The sequence below is a fragment of the Oncorhynchus kisutch genome, linkage group LG13 (assembly GCF_002021735.2).
Source record: "Oncorhynchus kisutch isolate 150728-3 linkage group LG13, Okis_V2, whole genome shotgun sequence".
Lineage (NCBI taxonomy): Eukaryota > Metazoa > Chordata > Actinopteri > Salmoniformes > Salmonidae > Oncorhynchus > Oncorhynchus kisutch.
In genome coordinates this window covers 60,957,679-60,985,521 of record NC_034186.2, presented here as the reverse complement: position 1 = coordinate 60,985,521, position 27,843 = coordinate 60,957,679, and positions in this window count along the sequence as shown.

Sequence of the window (27,843 nt, the reverse complement as noted above, 5' to 3'; positions counted from 1 at the left end):
GCCTATAGTCACAACATGCAGCCTATAGTCACAACATGCAGCCTATAGTCACAACATGCAGCCTATAGTCACAACATGCAGCCTATAGTCACACATGCAGCCTATAGTCACAACATGCAGCCTATAGTCACAACATGCAGCCTATAGTCACAACATGCAGCCTATAGTCACAACATGCAGCCTATAGTCACAACATGCAGCCTATAATCACACCATGCAGCCTATAGTCATAACATGCAGCCTATAGTCACATCATGCAGCCTATAGTCACAACATGCAGCCTATAGTCACATCATGCTGCCTATAGTCACAACATGCAGCCTATAGTCATAACATGCAGCCTATAGTCACATCATGCAGCCTATAGTCACAACATGCAGCCTATAGTCACAACATGCAGCCTATAGTCACAACATGCAGCCTATAGTCACAACATGCAGCCTATAGTCACATCATGCAGCCTATAGTCACAACATGCAGCCTATAGTCATAACATGCAGCCTATAGTCACATCATGCAGCCTATAGTCACAACATGCAGCCTATAGTCACAACATGCAGCCTATAGTCACAACATGCAGCCTATAGTCACACCATGCAGCCTATAGTCACATCATGCAGCCTATAGTCACAACATGCAGCCTATAGTCACATCATGCAGCCTATAGTCACATCATGCAGCCTATAGTCACAACATGCAGCCTATAGTCATAACATGCAGCCTATAGTCACACCATGCAGCCTATAGTCATAACATGCAGCCTATAGTCACATCATGCAGCCTATAGTCACAACATGCAGCCTATAGTCACATCATGCAGCCTATAGTCACAACATGCAGCCTATAGTCACAACATGCAGCCTATAGTCACATCATGCAGCCTATAGTCACAACATGCAGCCTATAGTCACAACATGCAGCCTATAGTCATAACATGCAGCCTATAGTCACATCATGCAGCCTATAGTCACAACATGCAGCCTATAGTCACAACATGCAGCCTATAGTCATAACATGCAGCCTATAGTCACATCATGCAGCCTATAGTCACAACATGCAGCCTACAGTCATAACATGCAGCCTATAGTCACACCATGCAGCCTATAGTCACAACATGCAGCCTATAGTCACATCATGCAGCCTATAGTCACAACATGCAGCCTATAGTCACATCATGCAGCCTATAGTCACAACATGCAGCCTATAGTCACAACATGCAGCCTATAGTCACATCATGCAGCCTATAGTCACAACATGCAGCCTATAGTCACAACATGCAGCCTATAGTCACAACATGCAGCCTATAGTCACAACATGCAGCCTATAGTCACATCATGCAGCCTATAGTCACAACATGCAGCCTATAGTCACAACATGCAGCCTATAGTCACAACATGCAGCCTATAGTCACAACATGCAGCCTATAGTCATAACATGCAGCCTATAGTCACATCATGCAGCCTATAGTCACAACATGCAGCCTATAGTCACAACATGCAGCCTATAGTCATAACATGCAGCCTATAGTCACAATCATGCAGCCTATAGTCACAACATGCAGCCTACAGTCATAACATGCAGCCTATAGTCACACCATGCAGCCTATAGTCACAACATGCAGCCTATAGTCACATCATGCAGCCTATAGTCACAACATGCAGCCTATAGTCACATCATGCAGCCTATAGTCACAACATGCAGCCTATAGTCAAACATGCAGGCCTATAGTCACATCATGCAGCCTATAGTCACAACATGCAGCCTATAGTCACAACATGCAGCCTATAGTCACAACATGCAGCCTATAGTCACAACATGCAGCCTATAGTCACATCATGCAGCCTATAGTCACAACATGCAGCCTATAGTCCACAACATGCAGCCTATAGTCACAACATGCAGCCTATAGTCACAACATGCAGCCTATAGTCACAACATGCAGCCTATAGTCACAACATGCAGCCTATAGTCACAACATGCAGCCTATAGTCACAACATGCAGCCTATAGTCACAACATGCAGCCTATAGTCACAACATGCAGCCTATAGTCACATCATGCTGCCTATAGTCACAACATGCAGCCTATAGTCATAACATGCAGCCTATAGTCACATCATGCGCCTATAGTCACAACATGCAGCCTATAGTCACAACATGCAGCCTATAGTCACAACATGCAGCCTATAGTCACAACATGCAGCCTATAGTCACATCATGCAGCCTATAGTCACAACATGCAGCCTATAGTCATAACATGCAGCCTATAGTCACATCATGCAGCCTATAGTCACAACATGCAGCCTATAGTCACAACATGCAGCCTATAGTCACAACATGCAGCCTATAGTCACACCATGCAGCCTATAGTCACATCATGCAGCCTATAGTCACAACATGCAGCCTATAGTCACATCATGCAGCCTATAGTCACATCATGCAGCCTATAGTCACAACATGCAGCCTATAGTCATAACATGCAGCCTATAGTCACACCATGCAGCCTATAGTCATAACATGCAGCCTATAGTCACATCATGCAGCCTATAGTCACAACATGCAGCCTATAGTCACATCATGCAGCCTATAGTCACAACATGCAGCCTATAGTCACAACATGCAGCCTATAGTCACATCATGCAGCCTATAGTCACAACATGCAGCCTATAGTCACAACATGCAGCCTATAGTCACATCATGCAGCCTATAGTCACACATGCAGCCTATAGTCACAACATGCAGCCTATAGTCATAACATGCAGCCTATAGTCACAACATGCAGCCTATAGTCACAACATGCAGCCTATAGTCATAACATGCAGCCTATAGTCACTACATGCAGCCTATAGTCACAACATGCGCCTATAGTCACACATGCAGCCTATAGTCACAACATGCAGCCTATAGTCACATCATGCAGCCTATAGTCACAACATGCAGCCTATAGTCACATCATGCAGCCTATAGTCACAACATGCAGCCTATAGTCACAACATGCAGCCTATAGTCACAACATGCAGCCTATAGTCACAAACATGCAGCCTATAGTCACAACATGCAGCCTATAGTCACAACATGCAGCCTATAGTCACAACATGCAGCCTATAGTCACAACATGCAGCCTATAGTCACAACATGCAGCCTATAGTCACAACATGCAGCCTATAGTCACAACATGCAGCCTATAGTCACCACATGCAGCCTATCGTCACAACATGCAGCCTATAGTCACATCATGCAGCCTATAGTCACAACATGCAGCCTCTAGTCACAACATGCAGCCTATAGTCACAACATGCAGCCTATAGTCACAACATGCAGCCTATAGTCACAACATGCAGCCTATAGTCACAACATGCAGCCTATAGTCACAACATGCAGCCTATAGTCACATCATGCAGCCTATAGTCACAACATGCAGCCTATAGTCACATCATGCAGCCTATAGTCACAACATGCAGCCTATAGTCACAACATGCAGCCTATAGTCACAACATGCAGCCTATAGTCACAACATGCAGCCTATAGTCACAACATGCAGCCTATAGTCACATCATACAGCCTATAGTCACAACATGCAGCCTATAGTCCACAATCATGCAGCCTATAGTCACAACATGCAGCCTATAGTCACAACATGCAGCCTATAGTCACATCATGCAGCCTATAGTCACAACATGCAGCCTATAGTCACAACATGCAGCCTATAGTCACAACATGCAGCCTATAGTCACAACATGCAGCCTATAGTCACATCATGCAGCCTATAGTCACAACATGCAGCCTATAGTCACAACATGCAGCCTATAGTCACAACATGCAGCCTATAGTCACAACATGCAGCCTATAGTCACAACATGCAGCCTATAGTCACAACATGCAGCCTATAATCACACCATGCAGCCTATAGTCATAACATGCAGCCTATAGTCACATCATGCAGCCTATAGTCACAACATGCAGCCTATAGTCACATCATGCTGCCTATAGTCACAACATGCAGCCTATAGTCATAACATGCAGCCTATAGTCACATCATGCAGCCTATAGTCACAACATGCAGCCTATAGTCACAACATGCAGCCTATAGTCACAACATGCAGCCTATAGTCACAACATGCAGCCTATAGTCACATCATGCAGCCTATAGTCACAACATGCAGCCTACTAGTCATAACATGCAGCCTATAGTCACATCATGCAGCCTATAGTCACAACATGCAGCCTATAGTCACAACATGCAGCCTATAGTCACAACATGCAGCCTATAGTCACACCATGCAGCCTATAGTCACATCATGCAGCCTATAGTCACAACATGCAGCCTATAGTCACATCATGCAGCCTATAGTCACATCATGCAGCCTATAGTCACAACATGCAGCCTATAGTCATAACATGCAGCCTATAGTCACACCATGCAGCCTATAGTCATAACATGCAGCCTATAGTCACATCATGCAGCCTATAGTCACAACATGCAGCCTATAGTCACATCATGCAGCCTATAGTCACAACATGCAGCCTATAGTCACAACATGCAGCCTATAGTCACATCATGCAGCCTATAGTCACAACATGCAGCCTATAGTCACAACATGCAGCCTATAGTCATAACATGCAGCCTATAGTCACATCATGCAGCCTATAGTCACAACATGCAGCCTATAGTCACAACATGCAGCCTATAGTCATAACATGCAGCCTATAGTCACATCATGCAGCCTATAGTCACAACATGCAGCCTACAGTCATAACATGCAGCCTATAGTCACACCATGCAGCCTATAGTCACAACATGCAGCCTATAGTCACATCATGCAGCCTATAGTCACAACATGCAGCCTATAGTCACATCATGCAGCCTATAGTCACAACATGCAGCCTATAGTCACAACATGCAGCCTATAGTCACATCATGCAGCCTATAGTCACAACATGCAGCCTATAGTCACAACATGCAGCCTATAGTCACAACATGCAGCCTATAGTCACAACATGCAGCCTATAGTCACAACATGCAGCCTATAGTCACAACATGCAGCCTATAGTCACAACATGCAGCCTATAGTCACAACATGCAGCCTATAGTCACAACATGCAGCCTATAGTCACATCATGCAGCCTATAGTCACAACATGCAGCCTATAGTCACAACATGCAGCCTATAGTCACAACATGCAGCCTATAGTCACAACATGCAGCCTATAGTCACAACATGCAGCCTATAGTCACAACATGCAGCCTATAGTCACAACATGCAGCCTATAATCACACCATGCAGCCTATAGTCATAACATGCAGCCTATAGTCACAACATGCAGCCTATAGTCACATCATGCAGCCTATAGTCACAACATGCAGCCTATAGTCACATCATGCAGCCTATAGTCACAACATGCAGCCTATAGTCACAACATGCAGCCTATAGTCACAACATGCAGCCTATAGTCACATCATGCAGCCTATAGTCACAACATGCAGCCTATAGTCACAACATGCAGCCTATAGTCACATCATGCAGCCTATAGTCATAACATGCAGCCTATAGTCACATCATGCAGCCTATAGTCACAACATGCAGCCTATAGTCACAACATGCAGCCTATAGTCACAACATGCAGCCTATAGTCACAACATGCAGCCTATAGTCACAACATGCAGCCTATAGTCACAACATGCAGCCTATAGTCATAACATGCAGCCTATAGTCACATCATGCAGCCTATAGTCACAACATGCAGCCTATAGTCACAACATGCAGCCTATAGTCACATCATACAGCCTGTATGTGTTTTGATCATTGATCAAAGTTGAGACCAACTTTTGCATGACAATAACCGGCACAGCCCTAGTCAGGAGGCCTTGAGTTATTGGAAGTACACATTCCTACAGATAATTACAGTCCACTATATAATTACACTCTTCTCATACACAAAGAGCTTGAACCTAACACTACATTCAATCTTCAAGGATATAAAAACAATATATTCATATTTAGAGGATATAATGATATAAAACAGTAAAGATATAAAACAGTCATTTACAGTTTAGCAACACGAATAAATTAAAATGTCCACCTTGCGGAAGAGCATATTGTTACTCCATCTTGGTCTTAATAACACACCAATTCAATAATGGGCTGTGACCTTAGGCTTGGAGCTCAGGGTCAGTTTTTCAAAAGTTATCTATCTGGATAGGATTAAATGCACAGAAATAGAATGATAGAACAGACAAATCATTGACTTGTCTGGGGACTCTTGTTCTATTCATTCTATTTCTATGCATTTAATCCTATCCTTTAAATGAAATCCAGATAGATTTTAAAAAAACTGGACCCAGGTGTTACTTCTAACTCGCTCCGTTTTTGTAACAATGCTACCAGGTTGACACGGCTGTGTGGTATACACGGCTGTGTGGTATACACGGCTGTGTGGTATACACGGCTGTGTGGTATACAGGGCTGTGTGGTATACACGGCTGTGTGGTATTCACGGCTGTGTGGTATACACGGCTGTGTGGTATACACGGCTGTGTGGTATACACGGCTGTGTGGTATACACGGCTATGCAGGAACTTGGCATCAAGGAACTTTTCTCTTTCTGATCAATTTAGCAACAGAGGTCACAAGCCCTGTCATCCCTGCTGTACGGTATATTTCAATCCAATTGGTAGAACAGGAGAGGAGTTTTACAACCTTGCGAAGCCAGCGGAGGACAGAGTGTACTGCCGGTAGGCTACTCAGCATTCTACTGATCACGATGGCATTGCAACTTGTGAAACACTCCAGAACAGCACACTCTAATCAGAGAGATACTGGAGCTTGTGTTGTTGCTGTACGAGAGTACAATCACAGACCTGAACTTAAGGGGTCCGGAAGTCCTACCACAACGATTGCCAATGACATGGTACTCTACAGTCCAGCCAAAATATTTTCAATTACCTTTATTGGTGGTGTGTTCTTTTGTTCTCGCTAACGTCTAGCCAGCGTTAATTAAACCCTTAATTGCATTTTAATTGGGAACAAGGTGCCATTTGCAACAACAGCAAGGGCAAGAGGCTCGGGCCAATGACAGGAGGATGACATAAGGTCGATAATGAATTAAGATCAACAATGAAAAGGTCCATCATAAAGAAACCTCTAAACAATCATTTACAGCCGCCATTTTGTTGAGCTCATGTCCCTTATTGTTGTATTTTCTCCTTAATCTACCGTCCATCACATTTTGATGAGGAGTCTCGCTTCACTTATTCCATTAACTTTATTACCAATAATATATTTCATTATGCCCATTTTTAAATAGAATTGCAATCTGCTTATGATAGCTTGCGTCCAAACAGTTAATTAACTAAATGAATGGTGAACCCCCCCCCCCCCCCCAAAAAAAGATTTGCATACAGTAATTGAATGTCACTCTTAGTTATTCTGCTTTCTTGAAAGGATGGATGGGCACCATATACACACCATGGTCTGCAATGAAGAATGATACACTTGCATGCACGTAAAAAACACACACACACCACACACGCACAAGCATACACACAGACACACCCTGTCTGCATTGTTAAATACAATTATCTCCGTAGACTAATCTACAACATTGACTTCGACAGTTCATGTTACGCTTCTGTCCTTGCAGGCAAATTATAACTAACGCTCTGCCTTGGGGCATATCAGTTGTGGTGCATCGAGCCAATCACATGTCCACAAGCTGAATAGCAACCATTCAATGAAATGTCCCATGAGATTAATTTCATAATCATCCACACTTCGTATACCACAAAAAAAACGACAAATGTTGGGATGAATTCAAAGCGGTAAGCATCATGTCCTAAAGATACTTCCTACTGTACGCTTTAGATGCACAATGGCAGTTCAGACCCAACCAAGATGGCTTCCACTATAAATATCAAGTAATCATACAATATACCCGCGAGCAAGAAAATATGTCATTTCCCACCTCACTGCTCCTGCTATAGCACCTTTTGCAGAGCATCAATATCTCTGGTGAAGACCACATAGCACATGGCAGGAGCTCCATCACGGCCCTGTGTGCTCGCTGCTCGGTAAGGCACATATTTCATAGACAAAGGGAGGCAGGAGGGCCAAGAAAGAGGATCTTTGCTCGCTCTTAATGAGGCTAAGAAAAAAGATGGGCCTTTTTCCTCTCCCCCCCTCCTTCAACTCCTGAGAAGCCTGGCCAGGCACGATAAAGGGAAAGAAATGTAATTCTTTATGGAAGTGGCACTAGCTCAAGCTCCGGAGAGATGAGGGAAGACTCCAGAAATAGAGAGGAATAGATGTGCTAACATCATCCTCTAACGACAAATGTGTTTCAGCCCTCTGTCGTTTCATTCCTCTTATCTGACTGAGGAAACTTTCTTTCTCGCCCATTTCCAATTTTACGTGTCTAGCTAGCTACTTAATTTCCTCATACAGATTTGGTCTTTCATCAACCTCTCTTCTCTCTGTCTTCATCCACTTTTGTTCTCAACTCCATGGCCCCCTTTCCCCAACTCCCCTGTGCTAAATCACCACACTTCCCATGCAAATTAAAACTGACATTGGACAGGGGGCATCCTCTATCATAAAAAGTTTACATGTTTCAAAATAAAAATAAAAATGATTTGCCTCATTTGCCTAATTCCAAAATCTTAATACATTTCTTCAGCATAATATTATATTTTTAGGGTTTGTGCTTTGGATGCTATCCTGCAATTAAGCTGCAAACAGAGCATCAATATGTTTTTATTATGAAGAGATATGATGTTTAAAGATAACACAGTTTATTTTGTCAGCTAGCTGACGGGGTGAGGAAGGGAATATTTTGTTCCACATTCTCTGCTCCCTGGGGTTAGACAGACCAGCTGCAGATGTGACTACCTGACCACTTGTCACAGGGAAAACAAAAACACCAAATTAAGCAAACCAAATCATATTTCCAGATGGTGTAGCAAAAATAGCATTATTTAAATCAGAAATTCACATTCTGCAACCTCCCAATATGACCTGTAGCAGCCAGGTTAATGACAGTGGGATGGAGGTTTCATTTCATTTAATCCCCTATTAAACCCTGGGCCCATAACAACCCTAGGACAACACCTGTAGATCGCTGTCACATTCAATTAAACGCCCAGCCATCCAGCCACGGAGCTACCAGACCGAACTACACATAACAAGAGTCAGGGCATCATTAGTCATGGGTCAAACTGCATTAGGCTCCAACACCCATACCGTCATGGCTAGGTGCACAGTACATTTTGCAGTGTTAATCAACACATAAATAGTACATTTTAACACTATATCAGAGTACATATGGTCCCACTCTACAGAGTGCAAAAAAATACTCTGATTATAGTGTTACATTTTGAGTGTTAATGTAACACCCCATAGTGTAAAAAATTACCATTGAATTACACTTGGGGTAATTAACACTCACAGTGATATTTTTATTCAACACTAGTGTTGATAGAGTTAACTCATATTAGTGTTAAACAAAAACACTGTTACAATAAGGGTGTTTTGGGTGTTGCTTTAACGGTAGACTCAACAAAATGACGTTGCCACGTGCGGCACCGCAGATATTGAGATGAACGAGATGCAGGACTTCACCAGGGCACCAAAACAGCAGAGAAGATGAGCCTCTTGCTTCAACGATCTTAGTTGAATCGCTGTGCGATATGGCATCTAGGCCATATTGCTGAGTCTACCTTTAAGATTGTATGATGTAAAGCCTCATTTGCATATTTCCCTTGGTGCCTTTTCTTTGAGTGAATTGTAGAGTTACCACCTATGATTGTATTTGTTAGTAACAGTGACATGGTTGTTGAATTATTTGTTTTTAAAGAACTGTGGATTTCACCAAATGAGTAGTTCGGTGTGCTTTACCATTAAAATGTAACTTTATGACAATTAGTGATGGGAAGTTCGAGTCTTTTCAGTGAGCCGACTCAATTTGGCTCCGTTCACGTAAAAGAGCAAGCTCCCAAACGTCTCTTCCAACCTAGAACCATGACAAAAGTGCTCATCTCCAATGTAAAGCCCAAAAGAAAGGATAGCATTATGTCAGATCGTGAAGTGCACGTTCAAATACATTTTTACTTGGCCAATTATTAGATGGCCTGAAAATATCTGTGTGGACCAGACTGATGCACTCGCCCCACTATTTATTGTTTCTGCAGTGAAGATTCACCCTCGTTACAGAATTATTTTGTAACTTATCTGCTCAAAAAGCAGTAGTAGCAGTATGCAAATCAGGGAGCCTAATGTACGGATCTTGCGATTCGGCTCCCGGAGTTCACCAAAAAGATCTGTTCAAAAGAGCTGTTTGTTTGAGAACGACCCGTCACTAATGACAACACATTGCATACACTGAGTGTACAAAACATTAGGAACAAAAATATTGAGTTGCACCCCACTTTGTCCTCAGAACAGTTTCAAATCGTCGAGGCATGGACTCTACAAGGTGTCAAAAACATTCCACACGGATGCTGGCCTTGTTGACTCCAATGCTTCCCACACGGGAAACTGTTGAGCGTGAAAAACTCTGCAGCGTTACAATTCATGACACAGTCAAACTGGTGATCATGCCTGGCACCTACTACCATACCCCGTTACCCCGTTCAAAGGCACTTAAATATTTTGTCTTGCCCATTCACCCTCTGAGTCTCAATTGTATCAAGGCTTAAAAAAAAATATTTAATCTGAGTCTTCCCTTCATCTACACTGATTGAAGTGGATTTAACAAGTGACATCAATAAAGGATGATAGCTTCCCCCTGGAGTCACCTGGTTTGTCTGTCACGGAAAGAGAAAGTGTTCCTAATGTTTTGTACACTCAGTGTATATCATGAGGCCTTACTTTGATGGCTAAGTTTTACCCACAGTGATGTTAGGAAACTCCTGATTTACAGGCCACATCAGGCCCGCAAGTCACATTATGATGGTTTGCAAATTGATGTGTAACTCATATTGGAATATAGCCAGAGTTAGACCATCCAACAGTTGAAATGTGTATGCACCCGCATTCAAAATGATATCCAGGGTTAGGAAACGTGATAACAAAGACTACCTAAAATATTTAAACTGGAAAAACCATCTCAATAGATGCAAAAAATCTAACTAACCAATTCGATTTTTTTGTATATATATGTACTTTATCTTTATGTAGCATAACATGAATCAACAAATCAATGTAAATGCAAATACACAGATATAAAGAACAATCCTAAAAAAAATCTGCCTGCATTAGAGCATGCTGGGAAATATGAGTAGGAGTAATTTTAATGGGACTGTTTCACTCTCCACAGCGTAAAACAATAACTCTGGTTATTAACACCAACACGGGCAGTTCTTTTACACCACTAACTGTTAATTTCACTCTTACAGTGCGTATTTAACTCCTGAATCAAGATGAGAAATGTTACACTGAAAAATCAACACTGGTCATTTTGCTGTGTTGGTGAGCACACTGGTGCAGCTAGATGTCAGAGCAGGTCAAAATGGATACAACTCAAACAGCCATGCTATCCTAGCCTTGCTATCCCAGCTATGTTATCCCAGCCACGCTATCCCAGCCATGCTATCCCAGCCACGCTATCCCAGCCACACTATCCCAGCCACGCTATCCTAGCCTTGCTATCCCAGCTATGTTATCCCAGCCATGCTATCCCAGCCTTGCTATCCCAGCTATGCTATCCCAGCCATGCTATCCCAGCTATGTTATCCCAGCCATGCTATCCCAGCCTTCCTATCCCAGCTATGTTATCCCAGCCATGCTATCCCAGCCTTGCTATCCCAGCTATGCTATCCCAGCCATGCTATCCCAGCTATGTTATCCCAGCCATGCTATCCCAGCCTTGCTATCCCAGCTATGCTATCCCAGCCATGCTATCCCAGCTATGTTATCCCAGCCATGCTATCCCAGCCTTGCTATCCCAGCCATGTTATCCCAGCCATGCTATCCCAGCCATGCTATCCCAGCTATGTTATCCCAGCCATGCTATCCCAGCCATGCTATCCCAGCTATGTTATCCCAGCCATGTTATCCCAGCCATGCTATCCCAGCCTTTCTGCCCAGAAAATAATAAGTAACACTGTACACTTTCTTCCTTGAATCAGGTTTGAAGGCGAGGAAGAGCAATACGAGCTCATAATGAAAATGAAAACATGATGCTTGGTTGAATTAAATATCATGTTTGGCCGCCTGCCCAGCCTCCATCAGATGAAAAGACTGTTGCTTCTATAGCCTAACTATGGGGAGTTTCCAACTGTTTACACAATACTGTATATACTGTATATGTTTTGCAAAGGTCAAAAACATCCTTTGATCCAAGATGATTATGGAGAATGTAGCTACATTTATGCTTTAGTGTAGATAATTGCAGTGTGGCTGTCAAGACTTCACTTCTGACTAAGAGCATAGAGTACCGAGTTAAAAACAGCCTTTTTGTAAGCTGTCTTAAGCCATTAAGCATGAACAGTAAAACCTTCTCGTTTGAATGTTCTGATTGGTTCCTCGCGCTTTCATACGTCTTACTGAAAAATACAAAGGACAACATAATTCCATGCAGTGCAGGAAAATATGATAAATACAATGCATTATTTTGTCACAGTGTGCATGCACAATTGAAAATGTAATTTCCCAGACTTTATTGATGCACAGTTTTTACCCATAATTCAATCATTTCTTCAAGGGTGGGAAAGCATTTTCCAATCCTACCCATTAAACCTGGCAGAGATAATGGTACAATTACTGAATCTATAAGTTATGCAGTTTTGGAAGCATTTCCTTTCACATACAACAATGTTTAAAAGTTGAATGCAAATCCAAATCCATATTCTTGGGCGACTTCAATTTGAGCAGGCTTTGTTTACTGCGGTGGTTAGTTATCGGTCTTGGAAGTCTTGCAAAGCCATCTGAGAGCAGAATAGACAACGGCAGTGGCACTGGCAGAATAGACATCGAGATCCCATGATGTAGCCAATCAAGCTGCAATACAGTTGTTAGTCTCCTTGGAGGATTTATCATTTAAAAGAATTACAATTTCATTAAAAAGTTCCAAAGAAATCATTATTTAAAGTATTTCCATAACAATTCAGCCCAACAACAAAAATACATCAGTATCCAGAAGCATACTCTCCATTATCGTTTGACACCTTGGGTGCACTCCCCCAACCTCGAATGCATTATCCGACTATAGAGATATAGTTTATCATCACAACAGGGAAAATTTGAAACAGCATGATGGGTATCGGCATCAACTTAAGCTACCACACACCTCTCGCTGTTACAAATCATGAGATGGGGCACAGGGTAGGAAGGATGAATGTGCATCTAGCTGTATCAAACCTCCCTCGTCCTTGTAGGGGTTGGTTAGGCTGCCTGGGAGGGAGTAGAGCAGCGGAGGGAATGGGATGAGATGAAAGGGATTCATTCTCCAACAGTTTGAGGTTAACAGCTTGTCATTGGGCTTCCTTATCTGATGCCCAAGATCGATGGCAGAGTAGCCAGTGACCACAAACACATCCGTTCTCTAACCCCCCAATGAACAATCCCGCCAATCCCCAGTATATCGGCAGCAAGGGTGAACAGTGATATAAAATCATTAACCACCCTCCTCCATGGCTATCCGGGGCCTGTATTCTTTTTTTTCTCCCAATACTGCATAGATGTAGGAAATGCAAGGGTTTGGCAGAGGACGATCCCAATTACAAATCATGTTTTTCGTTCATAAATGTACTGAGAAATGAGAAATATCATGCTTGTGTAAGAAAGTTTGATCGATGGAGGGAACGACTGCATATGTATTTCCTTCTTACGAATCTGTTTCTATAGGCTACTACTTTGTTGAGCAGGAGGTAAGATGAGCCAGTGAAGCGGTGAGTGTGTCCAGGTGTCTGTAGAAAGGTCACCAAGGGGTATTATAGCTGTGGGATGTCTTAAAGGTTACCGCCATCATGCTCCATCCAATATTAATAACACCAGACTACCTAGCAAGACCCCCTGCAGATAAACAAGACCATTTAGAAAAGGAGGTGTCATAAGATGCCATAGAGGACTATTATAGAGTAGTTTGTGTCAATGTACTTCAAGCCAAACGTCTTTGTAGTGTTCTCTGTTTAGTGTAGGAAAAAGTGAAAGCTAAAGTATACCATTGTACATACGTGAATATGTCGTCTTTTCAAACCCAGACATTCTTCAGGATTTCTTCGAAAAGGGCACACAGTCAGGTGTCGATGACCCCCTTGTGTTTCTAGTGGTTTCCATTACTTTATCGATCCAGTGACGACATCAAGTAGAGCTTAAAGGTTATAGTCAAGCAGGCCATATTTGGTTACCTCAATAGCTGTATGTCTAGGTCAAGGATAATATAATGACTGGTTTTCTTGGCAGCCAAAACAAATATTTTGCTGTTAAAAATGCTTATTAACACAAGGCCGTGTCCTATATCAGGATTTGGCAGTCTTCCTCTGGGTAATATTTTTAAAAGGTGCATTGCTCAAACTCCTCCTAAAATGGAAATATTTGCCTGTTAAAAGGGTGGTATAAACAATTGTGAATAAAATATAAAAATGTGAATTCATCTTTTTGCTGGCGAGTCACAGACAACAGGCATTTGTTTAAGACAAAGGCAATGACAGATGTCGGCCAGATGTTCATTTGCATGTAAAACGCTGCCACATTACGCATTGCCAAACGTTTACATAATGAACTGTTAGAGAAAGTGATAATTATTCATTTTCAACATAAACTTTTTGGTTGCTACTGCTCTAGACTTACTGTTAAGTCTCATCCCTGGAATCATTTCCATACAATGACCTGCTGTTTCCGTGCCACAAGTGTGGATTAGACCACAAATCTGGTATTCAAAATGGAATGCAAATAAGCCAAACCTCAAGCTGTTGCCTGTGGCTTTTTAAATAGGGTACTTTGCAGTGCTCTCTCAGCCAATGCTTTACCCTCAAGAGAAGAGTGGTTGTCTTTCTTTGTTGTTGCATTTATGCAACAACTTAATACTATACAGTTCAAGACCCCGGCCTTCTATATAGCACATAGCCCTGGCTTCTTAAGGTGGGCGTAAGGGCTTTACTAAAATCTGAATTTCAACTATTGTGAAGCACAAATCTCCTGCTTAAATGTTCAGGTCCTCTTTTACGGAGCAAACAAATCAATGCACAAAATAAGGGAATGTTATCTTCCTCTTAGCTTAAGGCACAGAGAATAAAGGTATATTGTTGCTGCCAACACACCTCCATGGCTTAAAAAACGGCCTCAGTCTGCTGCTCTTTGACCTAGCTAAGAGGTCACAAAGTAGAAAGTAGTCTCGCTGCCACAAACTTCCACACATTCCAAAGATCATGTGAGTCACACAACCTTGTAGGATACAAAAGTACAATTATTCCTTCCTTCCCACTATATGGTATACCTCCAACACAGTTCAGTGAACTGTGCATCCCCCTAAGGCTCTGCAAAGCCCCTCAGACCGCTACCCTCCTCAGACCCCTACCCTTCGCAGACCCCTACCCTCCTCAGCCTTAATCTTGTGGTTAACAATAGATGGTGGTCAGGCCAGCTAGTTTCCTCTCCCTTTACGGAGCCTCCTAGGCCAGGCTACAAGGCCACTGGACCTGGATACCTCAGAGGTCGTCAGCAGCAACTTCCCTTTTCTTTACTGCGGCACTGTGCTCCATGGTGGTAAAACAGAGCTTTGATGGTAACTTTCTGCACTATATATCCTTTCAAAGTATTTATTTATTTCACCTTTAACTAGGCAAGACAGTTAAGAACAAATTCTTATTTACAATGACAGCGTACACCGGTCAAACCCGGACGATGCTGGGACAATTGTGCACCGCCCTATGGGACTCCCAATCACGGCTGATTGTGATACAGCCTGGATTCAAACCAGGGTGATTGTAGTGACGCCTCAAGCACTGAGATGCAGTGTCTTTAGACCGCTGCGCCACTCGGGAGCCCTAAGTAAATGAAATAATATTTTTTACAAAACTGACAAAGGTCAGTGAGGATGTATTGTACACTTTCTTCTTAGCTTGTCTGTATAAAGCTTGTATTGCCATTGTTCAAAACAATACAGTATGCACATATTTTCAGGGAAGAGAACTCCATAAGTAAGGAGACAATAGATATCAGACTTTGAATAATGCATACAATCCATCTATTTAATGCAGAATGAGACTGGGCCTAAAACCTCATCTAGATAAGCATCAGAATTGCAGAGCAATAGCCCGAAGCTCACTGGTTATATAATGCGATTCACTTGCGTCAAATATGCACCAGATGACTTCTATGGTATATCTGGGCTGACAATATCTTCAGGACAAATAGTGACAATATACTGAAAGCTTGAAGGAAGACTTTGAACTGAAAGTCTATAAAGAACAAGAATTGAAAGAAAAAGGAGGATACCCATGCATTCACTGAAGTCTGGTTCTTAGTATAAGAGATTCATCTCAGGAGAGTGAGAGAGAGAGAAATGAAGGGTTAATGCCTGTTCATTTAGCCTACATTGGATATCAATTTGGGGGGTGTTTCTGCGAACAGCCTCATCGGAGTGTATTGATTTATTGATTTATGAGTTAAGTTGAAACTGCACCATGGGAAAAAGGGCCTCGTTCTGTTTATATGGGAATCGATAATACAACTCTGAATGGTGAGAAACGTGAGAGAGAGGAAGAGAGAGAGAGAGAGAGAGAGCGAGAGGGGGGAGGGGGGGGGGGATGTTGGAACATTTCACAAGGTTACCGCTTAAACTCTCTGTGATTTGATTTAGGATCACTTATAACATACAACAGGTGGAAAACAAGACAAAGGAAAAAGAAGGAGAATGAAATAAAGGATTTATTCACCATACCGTATTGCTATTGCATTATATATCAATCACAGTGTATTACTCCTGGGTTATTCAAATATCTGCACAGTTGATACAGCAAAGCATCTTAGTTCATCATTTCACTTGTCAGTTTTTGTGTGAGAGTCGAGGGGAAATAACTTTGAATGTATCTGAAATATCAATATGTTATAGAAATGTCACCATAAAGATTCATTTTCGATAAGTTATTCCATTCAGGGTCAGATAAAAGCTTGAAATAATATGAGAGAAATCTCATCTAATGACTTTCCCAGCTGTGAATGAAATATTAAAAAGAGGCCTCTGGGGCACACTAGCTATGTGATTCTCAATAATAAATATATAAACATTTTAAGTGAAGTTAATTGCTTTAAGAAAGCGGCAGAGAGGGAAATAATTGGATTGCAATATGGTGCATAGGTTTGCATTATGTGTATTGGACTGTATTCCTGATGCATTGGAATGAACGCAAGTGTTGCATTAGCTATTATGAATGGGCCTAAAACATAGATACATTCAAAAGACAATGGCTAATATAGACACCTACGACCTTTAAAACAGAGTGGACTGCCTATTTCCGTCACACTTTAAGCATAGTATATTTTATAAAGGCTACATCAACCGTTCATCGATTCTTAATTTGACCCTCATTTGAAATGAAAGACGATGAACTTTCTGTTATGTGGCGGCAGGGTAGCCTAGTGGTTAGAGCGTTGGACTAGTAATCGAAAGGTTGCAAGTTCGAATCCCCGAGCTGACAAGGTACAAATCTGTTGTTCTGCCCCTGAATAGGCAGTTAACCCACTAGGCCGTCATTGAAAATAAGAATTTGTTCTTAACTGACTTGCCTAGTAAAATAAAGGAAAAATATATAAAAATGTAGGCCTACCATTTATGAGTATTGGGGATTACTTCCAGGCTGTCCAGGTTCTGAAGAATCCCCAGTCTAGACTATCCTTTATCGCTGCAGCCATCTATCTCAGAGACGGTCTTCTGACCCAAACTCGTTCCATTTTTTATCATCTTTTGTCACCAGGCTTGTTCAAATGTACCTCACTCTCTAGAGAATGAGACAGAAAGCGAGAGAAAATAAGAAAAGCCTGCTGTTATACGGATACATTTTCTCTATGGTCAGAATGCAATAGGTTCATTTATAGTGTTTTTAAAAAATGTAATCTAGCTTGGCGGTGGATAAATGTAGCCTGCCTTGGCTTCAGATGATTCTGATAGCAGACTGATAACAGGTAAAGCCCTAGACGTTCTGCTGAGCATCCTGAACAGTGTTCCCTCCCAACTCTGTCCTTTCTGCTGTCTCTGTGTGGCGAATACAATGCAGCCAGGGAGATTTGCCCACCTCCTTTCTGGCAATTTCCTCCCAGGCTGATGAGATGCTTAAGCAATGTCAACAGAATACAGAGTGATGGGTGGAGAAGAGTGGGAATTACAAAATGCTGAGCAGCAATCTCCTTTACAGCATTCCTTAGGCAGGCTCTTGGACCCTAAACACATTGACTCTCTCCCTGAGGGTGGAATAGGGGTAGATACGAATGTAAATGGACTGGAAAAAGAGACTGCTGAGTCCACACACAGATGGTTGTGTCAAGCTGGCACTGGCAGGGTGGCACGTGGATGCCTTGGCACGCCGCAGCATCTGGCACGGGTGGCATGGAGGAAAGCACACCCCGCCAGAGTTGGTTTATCTCACCACCCAGCATTCAGGAAGACAATAGCTGTGGAAATGCAGTTTCCGCCTCCCCGCCCTCCCCTGCTGGGGTGTTGGTTTGGGCCGTGCATTGGGAGGGAGGGTCAGGGTTTTATGGTAATCTCATTCTGTGGGTGACAGAATTACTCTGGGCTGGGTGGTCGCTGGGAAGAGAAGAGAGCGCCTTTCACTAAACAAATGAGAGGTTTTACTGACTAAATGAGAGGCCGTTTCCTGTGGCAGCACAGCTCTCACTAAACTAAAGCACACTTGAATGAATCGATTGAGTTCCCACCTTCTCTGGCTAACAATCGCTTCCCAAATATAGTTGGCAGACTGCAATCTCTGTGTGATTATGTAATTGGTCTTAAGCTTAGTGTTCGTCTCAGGAATAATAATGGTGATTATGTAACAGACAAATAACATGGCTGCCTAGAGGATGGTGGAGGAGAGAAGCCTGGATGCAGCCTGAAGCCCAGAACCAAGGACAATAGCAAACTCAAGAATAGGTTTTAGATTACATGATGGAAATGACGGAAAATAAACCATGTTAAGTGGTATTCAACTTACTGAGCTTTTCTATCGCTCTCTTTCCTTTTGAGTAGTTGTCGGTATCGGCAAGATGTTTATAAACCATAAAGTTAATGTAGGCTGAATGTAGAAATAGACAACCAAATCCAATCCAGAATGAAGAGATAACCACTGTTCCCAGACAATTGACAGCTATCCTTAACTGGGCCATGTTAAATCTTTATAACAACCACAGATTTTATAGCACTACATATCTACCAGAATAGAAAAGCAACAGAGAATAGGATGGTATCAGTGTGAGTCACAGCTCTAGATTCTCTTGTAAATGTCCTGAAGCCTGTGTGTGTTCCTGTTCCACACACAGAGCCCCCTCATCCTCCCCTGGGTCTGTGTTGTTCCTACCGCAACACAGCTCATTACTGGGGCTCACTGTCTACACACCACTGTGTACCACTCACAATGTATCCCACCTACCAACAATTACCAAATAGCGTGTGTATTAAACTATTCTGCAATGTTAATGTTTACTTTTGTCGTGACGTTTTCGTGTATACTATAACTACCCTGAAGTTCTTCTTTTTCATTTTTTAAATTTTTTATGTGTGAACAATTCAATGAAAAGGGGATTTGGTGGCTTCATTACAAGAGTGCTTTAGTATTGAGCCCATAAAGATTCCAGCAGGCCAAACAGAAGGGAGAGGATTAGTGCTGGACCAATCAATCATATAGGCAGCCATTTTGGCAGACCCCTCATTGGTCGGTTCTACATAAGGGGCCAACAGTCTGGTTTCCGTTTCCCCATATTGTGTGGAGATCCTGCAAAGTCCCAAGATTTTGCACAGATTTTCCAAAAAAGCAGCCAAAGCTTAACCACATTGAGACATGTCTAGGGATCCACAATTAAAACATACACACATGCAAGCAGTGGCACACACACTCACACACACTCACACACACACACACACACACACACACACACACACACACACACACACACACACACACACACACACACACACACACACACACACAGCCAGACAAAGTAATCTAAAAAGAGGTGATACAGAATACATTTTTGTTCCTCTGATTCAAACTATTACTTATATTGCGACACAGACATAAAGGCTAGTGTACGCAGGAACAATAGGTATTTACAGCCATGAAATAAACCCTCTATGAGTCTCCTGCAAGCTCACAGAAAACATAACAGAACCTTGTATAAATACCTCTAAGCTGATTAATTAATTGTATTCAAAATGGCTGCCAGAGTCAAGACAGTATAAGAATTTTGAAGCTCTGTCAAGTGCAAGGCTGAGGCTCCAATCGAGAAGAAGGACTTTGAGTGGGATTAGAGGGACACTGGGCTGTTCCAGACCCACCAGAAGGACAGAATGGTGCAGTAGTCTCCAGCAGAGGGGCATCATTAACTCACCACAGACAGAAGTGCTGCTGGGCTGAGGCTGACAGCTGAGAAGTTGCAGTGGATTAACTGGTGCCAAAGTTCAATACTACTGTCAATCATTGAGAAAAAAAACAATTTCTATAGCTATAAGAAATCTATACTATCTATATTAGATCAAATGTGAAAATGGTAATGACATAATAGCTTCCTTTGGATTCAATGAAACATGGTGAACAATGAATTCTGGGACTGTTTTACAAGGGGCGGAGTGTTGAACATGAGTAGGAGCAAAAAGGTGGTGTCATACGATTGAGTCACTATAAACTGAAAACAACCACACACAGTGCACAAATCACGTGCCACACTTTATCTTAAAGACATGGCAATGGTGTTGTTGTGTGAATGATTTATGACAGACACACACAACACACATGCTGCAAGCAAAGCGACAGGCATGCAGCAGACACATTCTCTTTTACACACACTCAATGCTGATAAAGAGGATTCAGCAGTAGTGGGCTTTTACCTCACATACTCAATCAAACACACACACACACACACACACACACAGCGACACCATTCCTTTGCATGCCTTCACACAGAGATAAGCCTCTCAAGTGAGAATGACTGAGCTGATCAAACACCTCACAAACTCACACACACACCCTGCCTGTCGCTTCGCCCAGACCTCCTCTCAGATGACTGCTTTCTGATGCAATTATCTCCCGTACAGAGGGGATTATGTGTTCCCTTTTGTTTCCCAGTGATCTGTGTCTGCCATCATTCTAATGTGTCCTCTCTGTGCACCCTATTCTCAGGAGAATCCTAACAAATACTAGCTGACCTTGTCTCTATTTAGCTGCTTCCACTCTTTGACACTAACCCACAGGCGTTCCCCGACAGGGAATGGATTGGAACATGGGGAATTTATTCCCATCGGATGTAAAGGAATACAAATTGGAGATTATGGTTCACTGCTGTGGAAAGTGGTGTGAGTGAGGAAGAGGCATTATTAGCTTTGCACAGTTTGGACTGTTTTTCCAGTCTTTGTATTATGGATAAATCATTACAAGTTCTAGATGTAATAGCACAAAAACTGCCCAGTTCAGCATTTGCTGAAGTAAGACTGGCAAAAAGATTACTACTTGTGCAAGAAATGTTATTGTCTTTTGAAAATGATTCCACAACACTTTGAAAGTCGCCTATCTTCAGGTCTTTTTATGAAATTATATTGATATAATATTTGATTTGTGCCAGACTGGGTTCAAATGCCTTCCATTACATTGTTCTATATTTTTGTGACTGTATATACAGTACCAGTCCAAAGTTGACACAGGGTTGACACATCATTCCAGGGTTTTTCTTTATTGTACTTTTTTCTACATTGTAGAATAATAGTGAAGACATCAACACTATGAAATAACACATATGGAATCATGTAGTAACCAACAAAGTGTTAAACAAATCAAAATATATTTTATATTTTAGTTTCTTCAAAGTAACCACCCTTCGCCTTGATGACAGCTTCGCACACTCTTGGCATTCTTACAACCAGCTTCACCTGGAATGCTGAGCACTTGTTGGCTGCGTTTCCTTCACTCTGCAGTCCACAACTCATCCCAAACCATCTCAATTTGGTTGAGGTCGGGTGATTGTGGAGGCCAGGTAATCTGATGCAGCACTCCATATATCTCTTTCTTGGTCAAATAGCCCTTACACAGCATGGAGGTGTGTTGGGTCATTGTCCTGTTGAAAAACAAATGATAGTCCCACTAAGCGCAAACCAGATGGGATGGCGTATCGCCGTAGAATGCTGTGGTAGCCAAGCTGGTTAAGTGTGCCTTGAATTCTAAATAAATCATTGACAATGTCACCAGTAAAGCACCCCCACACCTCCTCCTCCATGGGTGGGAACCACACATGCGGAGATCATCCATTCACCTACTCCGCGTCTCACAAAGACACGACGGTCGGAACCAAAAGTCTCAAATTTGTACTCATCAGACCAAAGGACAGATTTCCACCAGTCTAATGTCCATTGATCGTGTTTCTTGGCCCCAGCAAATCCCTTCTTCTTATTGGTGTACTTTAGTAGTGGATTCTATGCAGCAATTCAACCATGAAGGCCTGATTCACGCAGTCTCCTCAACAGTTGATGTTGAGATGTGTCTGTTACTTGAACTCTGTGAAGCATTTATTTGGGCTTCAATTTCTGAGGTTGGTTACTTAACTGAACTTATCCTCTGCAGCAGAGGTAACTCTGGGTCTTCGTTTTCTGTGGCGGTCCTCATGAGAGCCAGTTTCATCACAGCACTTGGTGGTTTTTGCGACTGCACATGAAGTAACTTTCAAAGTTCTTGAAATTTTCCAAATTTACTGACATTCATGTCTTAAAGTAATGATGAACTGTCGTTCCTCTTTGCTTATTTGAGCTGTTCTTGCTATAATATGGACTTGGTCTTTTACCAAATAGGGCTATCTTCTGTATACCATAACACAACATAACTGATTGGCTCAAATGCGTTAAGAAGGAAATAAATTCCACAAATGAACTTTTAACAAGGCATACCTGTTAATTGAAATGCATTCCAGGTGACTACCTCATGAAGCTGGTTGAGAGAATGCCAAGAGTGCGCAAAGCTGTCATCAAGGCAAAGGGTGGCTACTTTGAAGAATCTCAAATATGAAATATATTTTCATTTGTTTAACACTTTTTTTGCTTACTACATGTCTCCATGTGGTATTTCATTGAATCACAAATCTCAAACACTTTTCATGGTTATATGATTCCATATGTGTTATTTCATAGCTTTGATATTTTTATTTATTTATTTTTTTACCTTTATTTAACCAGGCAAGTCAGTTAAGAACACATTCTTATTTTCAATGACGGCCTGGGAACAGTGGGTTAACTGCCTGTTCAGGGGCAGAACGACAGATTTGTACCTATCTTCACTATTATTCTACAATGTAGAAAATAGAAGGAAAAAAACTGGAATGAGTAGGTATGTCAAAACTTTTGACTGGTACTGTATACTATATATAAATGAAAATAAAATGTAATTTATTAATTCAGTCATTCAGATAGGGCGATGGGGAAATCGTAATGCTAACAATGCTGTGTGTGTGTGTGTGTGTGTGTGTGTGTGTGTGTGTGTGTGTGTGTGTGTGTGTGTGTGTGTGTGTGTGTGTGTGTGTGTGTGTGTGTGTGTGTGTGTGAATGAACAGGGAGGAGGAATCAGTATACAAAACCATGGTAGAGCTGTCACAAGCCAAGCCGAAATTGGATTAGTGTCACCCTTGATAAGGAGAAGGGCAAAAAAAGGAAGAGGGAAAAATTGGAAGAAGGAAACGGCTACTTTTTTTCTCCCCCTTGCAATAATTTAATTTCAAATTCAGGGCACTGAACGCATAAACACACTGTTATAGAGCCGGGTAAAGTTAATGGAATATTTATATGCAGACTCCAGAATATTACTTTCTTTTTCTCAGCAGTCAGTTTTTTCCTTCGTTTTACAACTGCCTTTGTTAGGCTTTGACACCAATTCTGCACCTCCAAGAGGACTGTGGTTCTATTGGCGACTGTTGAAAAGGCCTTGTAGAGAGCGAGGGAATGGGAGCTGTGATTTGTCAGGGACTATTAGCTTCTCACCACACCGACTCACATAGAAATCAATGCAAAGGAATAACGGACCGCCCCACACCATGCTTTCTAAACTGCCCTAGAAGATTCAATAAACTAATGCAGAGAGGGAGGGAAGATAAGAGTATTAGGTATTAGTGCGACCCATAACAATATAGCTAGCTACAGTACAGCATCTCTGCAGGGATGGGGGAGGAGAGAGAGAGAAATAGAGAGAGAGAGAGAGAGAGAGAGAGAGGAGAGAGAGCGAGAGAGCGAGCGAGAGAAAGAAAGAGAGAGAGCGAGCAAGAGAGAGAGAGGTGAATGTATGACAGATGAGTGAGTGAAAAAAACAGTGTAGAAAGTGGGGACAAGGAGAGAGAAGAGCGAAAGAGGGAGAGACAGACAGACAGATAGACAGACAGACGTGAGAAAGAAGATAGCGAAAACTCAGAACTTAAAGGAGGGTGGAGGGAAGGGGAGAGAGTGATAGAGCGAGAGGAAGGGAGAATGGGAGGCCCTAGGAGGATAAAGCCACACAAGTCACCCCATCGACATTGTTGTTAACATTCAGTTAGAGTAGCTGCTACCTCTGCCGCTGTGTATACAGTAAAACCAATAAGAGGCTGGTATCATGGGATTGAGGGAGAGAAATATGGCACATTGTTGTGCTGGGAAAGCGATGAGGGAGGAGATTGAGAGATGGGAGCCGGATAGATTCCTATTAAGTATTCAACTACAGGGCACAAAAGTTACAGCACATACACTGTAGCTGAGATTTCCATTTACCCCACCCTGTGAATCATCCATACAGCTTTTGCGCAGTCACGGCCCAGTTATACTACAGGATTTGCAATTTTATCAGGGGCCAGAGGCAGTGGCAGTATGGAACAGAATGTTAGGCTGTACTGTTACTGTCATGATCTGGCATCTGGCATCTGATAAGTTCAGGTTTAACACAGTGGAAATGTTTCAATAAGACCCCCACCTATAGCATTTGTGTTTCCATCTGCATGAAATTACAATAATGGCATCGAATGTTGATATACGGTCACTATTTATACGGTCACTATTTCAATGGAGCAGACCATTTATGCAGCCAACTCTGGTGTGCTGAATCAGGTATGCACTATGCATGGTCTCTTCCACCTGGCACCCTTGTGATCAAATCATCCACCAGTTAAGCTGGTTGAGGCTGATAACTCCTAAGATAACAAGCAAGGAATGGGGGGGGGGGGGGGGGGGGGGGGGGGGGGGGGGCTGTGAAAAGTAGCACTGAGTGCAGATGACAGGATCAACATGTGGTGCTGCACACTACCATTTCAGATATCATTTGAACGGACTTGGCTGCTTTCAGAACCGACAGTCCCTTTACACAGGTACTACATGATGTAATATAGCTGAAATCAAAGCAAAATCACGAGTCATTTCCCCTTTAAAATAATTGCCTTAGACATCTGTGTGGAGAGATACTTCTTGGCACCAACAGCACATTGTTATCTTCCTCCATTTCCCAGGTTAGAAGAAGCAACAGACATCCTGGGTCGCTCCTGCACAGTTGTAGAGAGGCCATTAAATAAGACAGTAACACCTGGAATAAAGGGAGAGGCGGCGAGAGAGAGAAAGGGGAGGAAATCCAGCACTGGCAGGAAATGTGGTAGAGGATGCTTAATATCACACAAAATAAAATAACTACCTCTGGTTCACCACACACCTGTCATGTTGTTGTAGAGAGTGGGGGAGGAGGGGCCATTTGTGGTTGGAATAGGTGAAGTAATCTTGTTGAAGAAGAAGTTTCACCATGTACAGGAGGACCTGGCTGGCTAACGGCTAATTTCAGTCATTGATTCAGTAAACAATGTTAGCCTACACTTGGTTACAGTGCATGAATAATACACAAGATCCCTAATTAAAACGCGTTTGTCTTTGAGTTTCCTCTTTGGAACAACAGGTAGGCCTTGAAGAGCTGTAGTTTATGATGATAATGGTTGACAGAGCAGACAGAACTTCTGTGGTCAAACAAGTTGTTCTAAGATTATCATAGGCAGTCACAGGAGCATTAAGGGTGTGAAGTAATTAGGTGCAGCTACTATGAAAAAGTGTGCAAAAGCAATGCCGACTGGAGCTTCACTTACAGCGGTGGTAGTTAGTGATGGGTCTTTCGCGAACGAACGGCTCTTTTTGAACAGATTTTTTTTGGTGAACGTCGGGAGCCGATTCGAATCGCTTCGGAGAAAGAGCCTTTCGTTTGGCTCCCTGATTTGCATACTGCACTGCTTTTTGATTCTCTAACGAGGGTGACTCCAGACGGCAGAAACACATAGTGGGGAGAGTGCATCAATCTGGTCCACGCTTCATTTTTTTGCAGGCTACATAATAATTTGGCCAAGTAAAAATGTATTTGAACGCGCATTTCACGATCTGACTTAATGGTAGCCTACCTTTTGTGCTTTGTATTGGATATTTGCTATTTGTTTCATGGCTCTACGTAGATGTTAAGCATTTTAAACGAAGAGGCGTTTGGGAACCAAATGAGCCGGCTCTTTTACGTGAACGGAGCCAATGAGCCGGCTCACCAAAAATACTCGGAATGCCCATCACTAGTGGTAGTGTAGTTTCTCTCTCTGTTGATGTCCATTGATGTTTTCATTTGAATGGAGAGCGTTGTAATCGTGCCCCCTAGCGAATATTTAGAGAAAAGTAGATGAGCGCATGAAAACATAATCAGTTGTCGGTCGAGCCTATTCTGTCTGTGTAACACAACACAACACACAGAATACGTGTTACACAGACAGAATAGGCTCGACCGACAAGTGAGTGAGTTAGTGCGCTCATCTACTTTTCTCTAAATATTCCCAAAGGGGCACCGTCACACTGCTTTGCAACAGAACTAAAGCTTCGAAAATTAAGTGTTTATACAGTATTTGTATAATTAGCTTGCAAGGAAGGGTGGTGGGGAGATCAGGCGGCCTTGGACAAAAGTGGTATGGCTGGGCCACCATATTTGTGAATATTTGTAGTAGTTATTCAAACCAACCTGTTATCAATCCCAAAGGTTTTGGTTTTTAGAAACTGATTTGACCTACTTGGACAATAGGTCTATAGCCTGCCCTACAGGCTAACATATACTCTCCCTCCCCTTCAGTTTATAGAACGGGCAAAACCATTGCCTCAATAAGCAGGGCTGCTCGTAACCAATTTACATTAACTGAGGGCTATAGAAACGGTTTAAAGACAAGCATACTATCACCATCACGACAATGTTCACACTCACAGGGCTTTCTCAATCCAACCGTACTTGCAACATGAGAGACATAATTTTCCCGCGGGTTCTGATAACGGGTGAGTTTAGCGTAGCATTACAATAGAGCACTCCACGAGCATCTGTAGCCTAGGCTAAACCAATGCTTCAACACGTTAAAACATTTTTTATTTTTTATTAAAAAACGACTACAGGTTACATTATAACTTCTAAAACCTGATAGATATATATTTATATATTTAAATATCTTCCCTTTATCCGGACTGCAATTTTTTTTCTTAATTTTAATGAACAAATCAAACCCCGAAAATCCATTGAAGGGCTGCTCCAGATGTTGCCCATCCCATAGCCTAGGCTTAGAGAGCCTTCTTATTTTTTTTAAATATATATATTTGTCACAATACATTTCATAGTCCACAGCCCTATATGTACAATTAAACAGTATATTGATTTAT